This window comes from Oncorhynchus nerka, linkage group LG18, assembly GCF_034236695.1.
Source record: "Oncorhynchus nerka isolate Pitt River linkage group LG18, Oner_Uvic_2.0, whole genome shotgun sequence".
Classification (NCBI taxonomy): Eukaryota; Metazoa; Chordata; class Actinopteri; order Salmoniformes; family Salmonidae; genus Oncorhynchus; species Oncorhynchus nerka.
The window spans coordinates 9521785-9533836 of NC_088413.1; positions in this window are offsets into that span (position 1 = coordinate 9521785).

The following is a 12052-nucleotide window of genomic DNA, read 5'->3' on the forward strand; positions in this document are numbered from 1 at the left end:
CTCTCCTTACTACCGTTCTCTATATTCCCTCTCTCCTTACTACCTTTCTCTATATTCCCTCTCCCTTACTACCGTTCTCTATATTCCTCTCTCCTTCCTACCGTTCTCTATATTCCTTTCTCCATACTGGATTCTCTATATTCCTCTCTCCTTCTCACCGTTCTCTATATTCCCTCTCTCCTTCCTACCGTTCCTCTACATTCCCTCTCTCCTTACTACCGTTCTCTATATTCCCTCTCCTTACTACCGTTCTCTATATTCCTTTCTCCTTACTACCGTTCTCTATATTCCCTCTCCTTACTACTTCCCTCTTCAGCGCTGCCTTACTGTGTCATGCTCTTGCTGCATTTAAATATATCATGCTGCCTTACTATATTATCTCCTTACTGCCTTGCCATATACTGCAGTTCTCTATGTTCCTCTCCTTACTGTGTACTACTATTATCTCTTTTCTTACTATATTCTCTCTTTCTATTTTATATTCCCTGCATTCTCTATACTACCTTACTACCATTCTCTATATTCCCTCTCTCCTTGCCTTACTGCCGTTCTCTGTTCCCTCCTTGCTATAGTTCTCTATGTTCCCTCTCCTTGCTACCATTCTCTATGTTCCCCTCTCCTTACTACCTTTCTGCCATTCTATATTCCTCTCTCCTTACCACCTTACTACCGTTCTCTATATTCCCTCTCTCCTTACTACCTTCCCTCTCTCCTTGCTACCTTACTACCTTCCCTCTCATACTACCTTACTCTTCCTCTCTACTACCTTTACCACCTTACTACCGTTCTCTATATTCCTCTCCTTACTACTGCACATTCTCTACATTCCCTCTCCTTACTAGTTCTCTGTATTCCCTCTCTCCTTACTACCATTCTCTATATTCCCTCTCATACTACCTTACTACCGTTCTCTATATTCCCTCTCTCCTTTACTACCATTCTATATTCCCTCTCTCCTTACTACCGTTCTCTACATTCCCTCTCTCCTTACTCGTTCTCTACATTCCCTCTCTCTTACTACCTTCCCTCTCTCCTTACTACCGTTCTCTACATTCCCTCTCTCCTTTCTACCGTTCTCTATATTCCCTCTCTCTTACTACCATTCTCTATATTCCCTCCTCCTTTACTACCTTTCTCTACATTCCATTCTCTCCTTACTACCGTTCTCTACATTCCCCTCTCCTTACTACCTTTCTCTACATTCCCTCTCTCCTTACTACCGTTCTCTATATTCCCTCTCTCCTTACTACCATTATCTATATTCCCTCTCTCCTTACTACCCGTTCTCTATATTCCCCTCTCTCCTTACTACCGTTCTCTATATTCCCTCTCTCCTTACCACCTTACTAGTTCTCTACATTCCTCTCCTTTACCGTTCTCTACATTCCTCTCTCCTTACTGGTTCTCTGCATTCCCTCTCTCCTTCTAGTTCTCTATATTCCTCTCTCTTACCACCTTGTTCACCGTTCTACATTCCCCTCTACTCCTTCTCTCATTCCCTCTCCTTACTCCCTCTCTCATACTACCGTTCTCTATTTTCCCTCTCCTTACTACAGTTCTCTACATTCCCTCTCTCCTTACTACCGTTCTCTACATTCCTCTCCTTACCACCTGACTACCGTTCTCTACGTTCCCTCTCCTTACTACTTCTACATTCCCTCTCTCCTTACTATCTGTGTTCATCATACTTCCCTCTCTCATCTCCTTACTACCGTTCTCTATATTCCCTCTCTCCTTACCCTTACTACTTCCTCTCTATACCTTCCTCTCATTCCCTTACTCCTTACTACATTCCTCTCCTTACTACCGTTCATCTATCATTCCCTCTCTCCTTGCTACCGTTCTCTGCATTCCCTGTCTCCATACTACCCTTCTCTATATTCCCTCTCTCTACTTTACCTTTCTCTACATTCCTCTCATACTACCTTCCCTCTCTCCTTACTACCCTTCTCTACATTCCTCTCTCCTTACTACCTTCACCTTACTGGATTCTCTACATTCCCTCTCTCTTACTACATTACTACCTTCCCTCTCTCTACTACCTTACTACCTTCCCTCTCTCCTTACTACCTTACCACACGTTCTCTATATTCCTCTCTCCTTACTACCGTTCTCTATATTCCCTCTCTCCTTACTACCTTACTACCATTCTCTATATTCCCTCTCTCCTTACTACCTTACTACCGTTCTCTACATTCCCTCTCTCCTTACTACCAGTTCTCTATATTCCTCTCTCCTTACTACCATTCTCTATATTCCCTCTCTTACTACCTTACTACCATTCTCTATATTCCTCTCTCTTACCACCTTACTACCGTTCTCTATATTCCTCTCTCCTTACTACCTTCCTCTCTCCTTGCTACCTTACTACCTTCCCTCTCTCCTTACTACCTTACTACCTTCCCTCTCTCTTACTACCTACCACCTTACTACGTTCTCTATATTCCCTCTCTCCTTACTACCGTTCTCTACATTCCCTCTCTCCTTACTACCGTTCTCTATATTCCCTCTCCTTACTACCTTTCTCTATATTCCCTCTCCTTACTACCTTTCTCTATATTCCACTCTCCTTACTACCTTCTCTATATTCCCTCTCCTTACTACCGTTCTCTTCCCTCTCTCCTTACTGCAGTTCTCTATATTCCTCTCTCCTTACTACCGTTCTCTACATTCCCTCTCCTCACTTCACTACCTTCCCTCTCCTTACTACCTTTCTCTATATTCCCTCTCCTTACTACCGTTCTCTACATTCCCTCTCTCCTTACTACCGTTCTCTATATTCCCTCTCTCCTTACTACCGTTCTCTACATTCCCTCTCTCCTTACTACCGTTCTCTACATTCCTCTCTCCTTACTACACGTTCTCTACATTCCCTCTCCTTACTATCGTTCTCTATATTCCTCTCTCCTTACTACCGTTCTCTACATTCCTCTCTCCTTACCACCTTACTACCGTTCTCTACATTCTCTTCCTTACTACTTCCCTCTCCTTACTACCGTTCTCTATTTTCCCTCTCTCCTTACTACCGTTCTCTACATTCCTCTCTCCTTACTACCGTTCTCTACATTCCCTCTCTCTTACCACCTTACTACCGTTCTCTATATTTCCTCTCTCCTTACTACTGTTACTACATTCCTCTCTCCTTACTACCGTTCTCTATATTCCCTCTCTCCTTACTACCTTACTACCGTTCTCTATATTCCCTCTCTCCTTACTACCTTACTACATTCCTCTCTCCTTACTACCTCTCTCTACATTCCTCTCTCCTTACTACCTTCCTCTCTCCTTACTACCGTTCTCTACATTCCCTCTCTCTTACTACCGTTCTCTACACCTCCACGTTCCTCTCTCCTTGCCTTCCTCTCTCCTTACTAAGTTCTCTGCATTCCCTCTCTCTTACTATAGTTCTCTGCATTCCCTCTCTCCATACTACCAGTTCTCTATATTCCTCTCATACTACCTTCCCTCTCTCCTTGCTACCTTACTACCTTCCTCTCTCCTTACTACCGTTCTCTATATTCCCTCTCCTTACCACTGTTTCTCTATATTCCTCTCTCCTTACTACCGTTCTCTTCTACATTCCCTCTCCCTTACTAACCGTTCTCTACATTCCCTCTCTCCTTTCCTCTCTTCTATACTACTACCGTTCTCTATATTCCCTCTCCTTACTACAGTTCTCTATATTCCCTCTCCTTACTACTGTTCTCTATATTCCCTCTCTCCCTTACTACCTTTCTCTATATTCCCTCTCTCCTTACTACCTTTCTCTACATTCCTCTCTCCTTACTACCTTTCTCTATATTCCTCTCTCCTTACTACCGTTCTCTATATTCCCTCTCCTTACTACCGTTCTCTATATTCCCTCTTCCTTACTACCGTCTCTATATTCCCTCTCTCCTTACTACCTTCCCTCTACATTCCCTCTCTCTCCTTACTACCGTTCTCTATATTCCTCTCTCCTTACCACCTTACTACCCAGTTCTATGTTCCTCTCCTTACTACCGTTCTCTATATTCCCTCTCTCCTTACTGATTCTCTATATTCCCTCTCTCCCTTACTGCAGGTCTCTATTCCTCTCTCCTTACTGGGTTCTCTATGTTCCTCTCCTTCTACCTTTTCTCTATATTCCTCTCCTTGCTGTTCCCTCTCTCCTATGCCAGCCATATATCTTCACATTATCCCTCTATTTACTACGTTCTCTACATTTCCTCTCCTAGTTCTCGCATTCCCTCTCTCCATGCTAGTTCTCTATATTCCCTCTCCCTGCCTTCCCTCTCCTTACTACCGTTCTCTACATTCCCTCTCTCCTTACTACCTTCCCTCTCTCCTTACTACCTTTCTCTATATTCCTCTCTCCTTACTAAGTTCTCTCTATTCCTCTCATTCCCTCTCTCTCTATGTTCCCTCCTCTCCTGGCCCCTGCCTTTCCTCCCTCTCTCCTTACTACCGTTCTCTATATTCCCTCTCTCCACTACCTTTCTCTATATTCCTCTCTCCTTACTACCGTTCTCTACATTCCCTCTCTCCTTACTACCTTTCTCTATATTCCCCCTCCTTACTCTCCTATATTCCTCTTCCTTACCGTTCTCTACATTCCTCTCTCCTTACTACCGTTCTCTATATTCCTCTCTCTACCACCTTACTAGTTCTCTATATTCCTCTCTCCTTACTCACCGTTCTCTATTTCCCTCTCTCCCTTACTACATTCTCTATATTCCCTCTCTCCTTACTACCGGTCTCTATATTCTCTCTCCTTACTACCTTTCTCTATATTCCCTCTCTCCTTACTACCTTTCTCCCTCTCTCCTTACTACCGTTCTCTATATTCCCTCTCCTTACTACCGTTCTCTATATTCCCTCTCTCCTTACTACCATTCCTATATTCCCTCTCTCCTTACTACCTTTCTCCATTTCCCTCTCTTTACTACCGTTCTCTACATTCCTCTCTCCTTACTACCTTTCTCTATATTCCTCTTTCCTTACTATCGTTCTCTACATTCCCTCTCTCCCTTACTACCGTTCTCTATATTCCCTCTCCTTACTACCGTTCTCTATATTCCCCTCTCCTTACTACCTTTCTCTATATTCCCTCTCTCCTTACTACCGTTCTCTACATTCCCTCTCTCCTTACTACCTTTCTCTATATTCCTCTCTCCTTACCACCTTACTACCGTTCTCTATATTCCCTCTCTCCCTTACTACCGTTCTCTATATTCCCTCTCTCCTTACTACAGTTCTCTATATTCCCTCTCTACACTTACTACCGTTCTCTACATTCCCTCTCTCCTTACTACCTTTCTCTATATTCCCCTCTCTCCTTACTACCTTTCTCTATATTCCTCTCTCTTACTACCTTTCTCTATATTCCCTCTCTCCTTTACCGTTCTCTACATTCCCTCTCTCCTTACTACCTTTCTCTACATTCCCTCTCTCTTACTACCGTTCTCTACATTCCTCTTTCCTTATTCCGTTCTCTACATTCCCTTCTCTCCTTACTACCGTTCTCTATATTCCCTCTCTCTACTACTGTTCTCTATATTCCTCTCTCCTTACTGCCGTTCTCTACATTCCCTCTCTCCTTACTACATTCCCTCTCCTCACCATTCTCTACATTCCCTCTCTCCTACTTACCGTTCTCTATATTCCCTCTCCTTACTACCGTTCTCTACATTCTCCTTACTACATTCCCCTTACTACCGTTTCTCTATATTCCCTCTCTCCTTACTACATTCCCTCTCTCCTTACTACCGTCTCTACATTCCCTCTCTCCTTACTACCGTTCTCTACATTTCCCTCTTCTTCACCGTTCTCTACATTCCTCTCTCCTTTACTACCGTTTCTCTACATTCCCCTCTCCTTACTATTCCCTTCTCTATATTCCCTCTCTCCTTACTACCGTTCTCTATATTCCCTTTCTCCTTACTACCGTTCTCTATTCCCTCTCTCCTTACTACAGATTCTCTATATTCCCTCTCTCCTTACTACCGTTCTCTCCTTACTACCTTACTACCGTTCTCTATATTCCCTCTCTCCTACTACTCATCCCCTCTCTCCTTACTACCATTCTCTACCTTCTCCTCTGATTCTCCATTTCTGTTACTGCACCTTACATTCCCTCTCTCCTTACTACCTTACTACCTTCCCAGTTCTCTACATTCCCTCTCTCCCTTACTACCTTACTACCTTCCTCTCTCCTTACTACCTTACTACCTTCCCTCTCCTTACTACCGTTCTCTATATTCCTCTCTCCTTACTACCTTTCTCTATATTCCCTCTCTCCTTACTACCGTTCTCTATATTCCCTCTCTCCTTCCTACCGTTCTCTACATTTCCCTCTCTCCTTACTACAGGTTCTCTATATTCCTTTCTCCATACTACCGTTCTCTATATTCCTCTCTCTCCTTCCTACCGTTCTCTATATTCCCTCTCTCCTTCCTACCGTTCTCTACATTCCTCTCTCCTTACTACCGTTCTCTATATTCCCCTCTCCTTACTACCGTTCTCTATATTCCTTTCTCCTTACTACCGTTCTCTATATTCCCTCTCCCTTACTACCTTCCCTCTCTCCTTGCTACCTTACTACCTTCCCTCTCTCCTTGCTACCTTACTACCTTCCTCTCTCCTTACTACCTTACTACCTTCCCTCTCTCCCCTTACTACCTTACCACCTTACTACCGTTCTCTATGTTCCTCTCTCCTTACTACCTTACTACCTTCCCTCTCTCCTTACTACCTTACTACCTTCCCTCTCTCCTTACTACCTTACCACCGTTCTCTATATTCCCTCTCTCCTTACTACCATTCTCTATATTCCCTCTCTCCTTACTACCTTACTACCATTCTCTATATTCCCTCTCTCCTTACTACCTTACTACCATTCTCTATATTCCCTCTCTCCTTACTACCGTTCTCTATATTCCCTCTCACATTTACATTACATTTAAGTCATTTAGCAGACGCTCTTATCCAGAGCGACTTACAAATTGGTGCTTTCACCTTATGACATCCAGTGGAACAGCCACTTTACAATAGTGCATCTGGTCTTTTAAGGGGGGAGGGGAGAAGGATTACTTTATCCTATCCTAGGTATTCCTTAAAGAGGTGGGGTTTCAGGTGTCTCCGGAAGGTGGTGATTGACTCCGCTGTCCTGGCGTCGTGGGGAGTTTGTTCCACCATTGGGGGGCCAGCAGCGAACAGTTTTGACTGGGCTGAGGCGGGAACTGTACTTCCTCAGTGGTAGGGAGGCGAGCAGGCCAGAGGTGGATGAACGCAGTGCCCTTGTTTGGGTGTAGGGCCTGATCAGAGCCTGGAGGTAGTGAGGTGCGTTCCCCTCACAGCTCCGTGAGGCAAGCACCATGGTCTTGTAGCGGATGCAGCTTCAACTGGAAGCCAGTGGAGAGAGGAGGAGGCGGGGTGACGTGAGAGAACAGGAAGGTTGAACACCCAAACAGGCTGCGGCGTTCTGGGTGAGTTGTAGGGGTTTAATGGCACAGGCAGGGAGCCCAGCCAACAGCGAGTTGCAGTAATCCAGACGGGAGATGACAAGTGCCTGGATTAGGACCTGCGCCGCTTCCTGTGAGGCAGGGTCGTACTCTGCGGATGTTGTAGAGCATGAACCTACAGGAACGGGCCACCGCCTTGATGTTATTTGAGAACGACAGGGTGTTGTCCAGGATCACGCCAAGGTTCTTAGCGCTCTGGGACGAGGACACAATGGGTTGTCAACCGTGATGGCGAGATCATGGAGGCAGGCAGTCCTTCCCAGGAGGAAGAGCAGCTCCGTCTTGCCGGGTTCAGCTTTGAGGTGATGATCAGTCATCCACACTGATATGTCTGCCAGACATGCAGAGATGCGATTAGCCACCTGGTCGTCAGAAGGGGAAAGGAGAAGATTAATTGTGTGTCGTCTGCATAGCAATGATAGGAGAGACCATGTGAGGTTATGACAGAGCCAAGTGACTTGGTGTATAGCGAGAATAGGAGAGGGCCTAGAACAGAGCCCTGGGGGACACCAGTGGTGAGAGCACGTGGTGAGGAGACGGATTCTCGCCCGCCACCTGGTAGGAGCGACCTGTCAGGTAGGACGCAATCAAGCGTGGGCCGCGCCGGAGATGCCCAACTCGGAGAGGGTGGAGAGGAGGATCTGATGGTTCACAGTATCGAAGGCAGCCGATAGGTCTAGAAGGATGAGAGCAGAGGGAGAGAGAGTTAGCTTTAGCAGTGCGGAGCGCCTCCGTGATACAGAGAAGAGCAGTCTCAGTTGAATGACTAGTCTTGAAACCTGACTGATTTGGATCAAGAAGGTCATTCTGAGAGAGATAGCGGGAGAGCTGGCCAGGACTGCACGTTCAAGAGTTTTGGAGAGAAAGAAAGAAGGGATACTGGTCTGTAGTTGTTGACATCGGAGGGATCGAGTGTAGGTTTTTTCAGAAGGGTGCAACTCTCGCTCTCTTGAAGACGGGAGGGACGTAGCCAGCGGTCAGGGATGAGTTGATGAGCGAGGTGAGGTAAAGGAGAAGGTCACGGAGATGGTCTGGAGAAGAGAGGGGGATAGGGTCAGCGGGCAGGTTGTTGGGCGACGGCCGTCTAGGACGCGAGATGTCATCTGGAGAGAGAGGGGAGAAAGAGGTCAGAGCACAGGGTAGGGCAGTGTGAGCAGAACCAGCGGTGTCGTTTGACTTAGCAAGCGAGGATCGGATGTCGTCGACCTTCTTTTCAAAATGGTTGTGAAGTCATCTGCAGAGAGGGAGGAGGGAGGAGGGGAGGGGAGGGAGGATTCAGAGGGAGGAGAAGGTGGCAAAGAGCTTCCTAGGGTTAGAGGCAGATGCTTGGAATTTAGAGTGGTAGAAAGTGGCTTTAGCAGCAGAGACAGAGGAGGAAAATGTAGAGAGGAGGGAGTGAAAGGATGCCAGGTCCGCAGGGGGCGAGTTTTCCTCCATTTCCGCTCGGCTGCCCGGAGCCCTGTTCTGTGAGCTCGCAATGAGTCGTCGAGCCACGGAGGCGGGAGGAGGACCGAGCCGGCCTGGAGGATGGGGACATAGAGAGTCAAAGGATGCAGAAAGGGGGAGGAGAGGAGGGTTGAGAGGCAGAATCAGGAGATAGGTTGGAGAAGGTTTGAGCAGAGGGAAGAGATGATAGGATGGAAGAGGAGAGAGTAGCGGGGGAGAGAGAGCGAAGGTTGGGACGGCGCGATACCATCCGGTAGGGGCAGTGTGGGAAGTGTTGGATGAGAGCGAGAGGGAAAGGATACAAGGTAGTGGTCGGAGACTTGGAGGGAGTTGCAATGAGGTTAGTGGAGGAACAGCATCTAGTAAAGATGAGGTCGGGCGTATTGCCTGCCTTGTGAGTAGGGGGAAGGTGAGAGGGGTGAGGTCAAAGAGGAGAGGTGGAAAGAAGGAGGCAGAGAGGAATGAGTCAAAGGTAGACGTGGGGAGGTTAAAGTCGCCAGAACTGTGAGGTGAGCCGTCCTCAGGAAAGGGCTTATCAAGGCATCAAGCTCATTGATGAACTCTCCCGAGGAACCTGGAGGCGATAAATGATAAGGATGTTAAGCTTGAAAGGGCTGGTAACTGTGACAGCATGGAATTCAAAGGAGCGATAGACAGATGGGTAAGGAGAAAGAGAATGACCACTTGGGGAGATGAGGATCCCGGTGCCACCACCCGCTGACCAGAAGCTCTCGGGGTGTGCGGGGCACGTGGGGGCGGACGAAGAGAGAGCAGTAGAGTAGCGGTGTTGTCTGTGGTGATCCATGTTTCCGTCAGAGCCAAGTCGAGGGACTGGAGGGAGGCATAGGCTGAGATGAACTCTGCCTTGTTGGCCGCAGATCGGCAGTTCCAGAGGCTACCGGAGACCTGGAACTCCACGTGGGTCGTGCGCTGGGACCACCAGATTAGGGTGGCTGCGGCCACGCGGTGTGGAGCGTTTGTATGGTCTGTGCAGAGAGGAGAGAACAGGGATAGACAGACACATAGTTGACAGGCTAGAGAAGAGGCTACGCTAATGCAGAGGAGATTGGAATGACAAGTGGACTGCGTCTCGAATGTTCAGAAAGTTAAGCTTACGTGGCAAGAATCTAATTGACTAAAATGATTAAAATGATAGAGTACTGCTGGGGTAAGCTAGCTGCGTTGTTGACACTACCCTAATCAAGTCGTACCGTTGAGTGTGAAGTTTCTACAATGCTGCTTATCGGGAGCTAGCTGGCTAGCTAGCAGTGTTGGTTACGTTACGTTGCATTAGGAGAACGACAATAGCTGGCTAGCTAACCTAGAAAATCGCTCTAGACTACACAATTATCTTTGAAACAAAGACGGCTATGTAGCTAGCTATGTAGCTAGCTACGATCAAACAAAATCACACCGTTGGGACTGTAATGAAATGAAATGAAAAGTGATACTACCTGTGGAGCGGCGGAATGCGACCGGAATGCGAAAGTTCTATTCAGTAGACGTTGGCTGGCTATTGGCTAGCTAGGAGTGTCTCCTACGTTAAGGACGACAAAATAGCTGGCTAGCTAACCTCGGTGAATTAAGATAATCACTCTAAGACTACACACTCTAAACTACACAATTATCTTGGATACGAAGACAGCAAAGACAACTATGTAGCTAGCTATGTAGCTAGCTAACACTACACTAATCAAGTCGTTCAGTTGAGTGTGATAGTTACTACAGTGCTACGGTAGCCGGTGAACGTATGCTAGCTGGCTAGCTTCTAGGCAGATAGGAGGGCGACGGGGAAATACGATAATAACGCAATTATCACTCTAAGACTCCACACTCTAAGCTACACAATTATCTTGGATCTTGAAGACAGCAAAGACAACTATGTAGCTAGCTATGTAGCTAGCTAACACTACACTAATCAAGGCGTTCAGTTGAGTGTGATAGTTACTACAGTGCTACGGTAGGCGGTGAGCGTGTTGGACAGATAGGAGGCGACAGATAGGAGACGGCGAAATACGATAATTACGCAATTATCTTTGATACAACAGCGACTATGTAGCTAGCTAAAGAGGAAATTGCTAAGATTAGACAAATCAGACCGTTGTACTATAATGAAATGTAATGAAATGTAATGAAAAAGTTATACAACCTGCAGACCGAGAGCGCGGATGCGACCAGATCGCTCAACCCGAAGTCGCGCTCTCTCCTTACTACCTTACTACCATTCTCTATATTCCCTCTCCTTACCACCTTACTACCGTTCTCTATATTCCCTCTCTCCTTACTACCTTCCCTCTCTCCTTGCTACGATACTACCTTCCCTCTCTCCTTACTACCTTACTACCTTCCCTCTCCTCCTTACTACCTTACCACCTTTACCGTTCTCTCTATTCCCTCTCTCCTTACTACCGTTCTCTACATTCCCCTCTCCTTACTACCGTTCTCTATATTCCCTCTCTCACTTACCATTCTCTATATTCCTCTCTCCTTACTACCTTACTACCGTTCTCTATATTCCCTCTCTCCTTACTACCATTCTCTATATTCCCTCTCTCCTTACTACCGTTCTCTACATTCCCTCTCTCCTTACTACCGTTCTCTACATTCCCTCTCTCCTTACTACCTTCCCTCTCTCCTTACTACCGTTCTCTACATTCCCTCTCTTCTTACTACCGTTCTCTATATTCCCTCTCCTTACTACCATTCTCTATATTCCCTCTCCTTACTACCTTTCTCTACATTCCTCTCTCCTTACTACCGTTCTCTACATTCCCTCTCTCTACTACCTTTCTCTACATTCCTCTCTCTTACTACCGTTCTCTATATTCCCTCTCCTTTCGTTCTCTATATTCCCCCTCTCCTTACTACCGTTCTCTATATTCCCTCTCTCTTACTACCTTTCTCTATATTCCTCTCTCCTTACTATTCTCTACATTCCCTCTCTCCTTACTACCTTTCTCTATATTCCCTCTCCTTACCACCTTACTACCGTTCTCTATATTCCCTCTCTCCTTACTACCGTTCTCTATATTCCTCTCTCCTTACTACAGTTCTCTATATTCCTCTCTACTTACTACCGTTCTCTATATTCCCTCTCTCCTTAC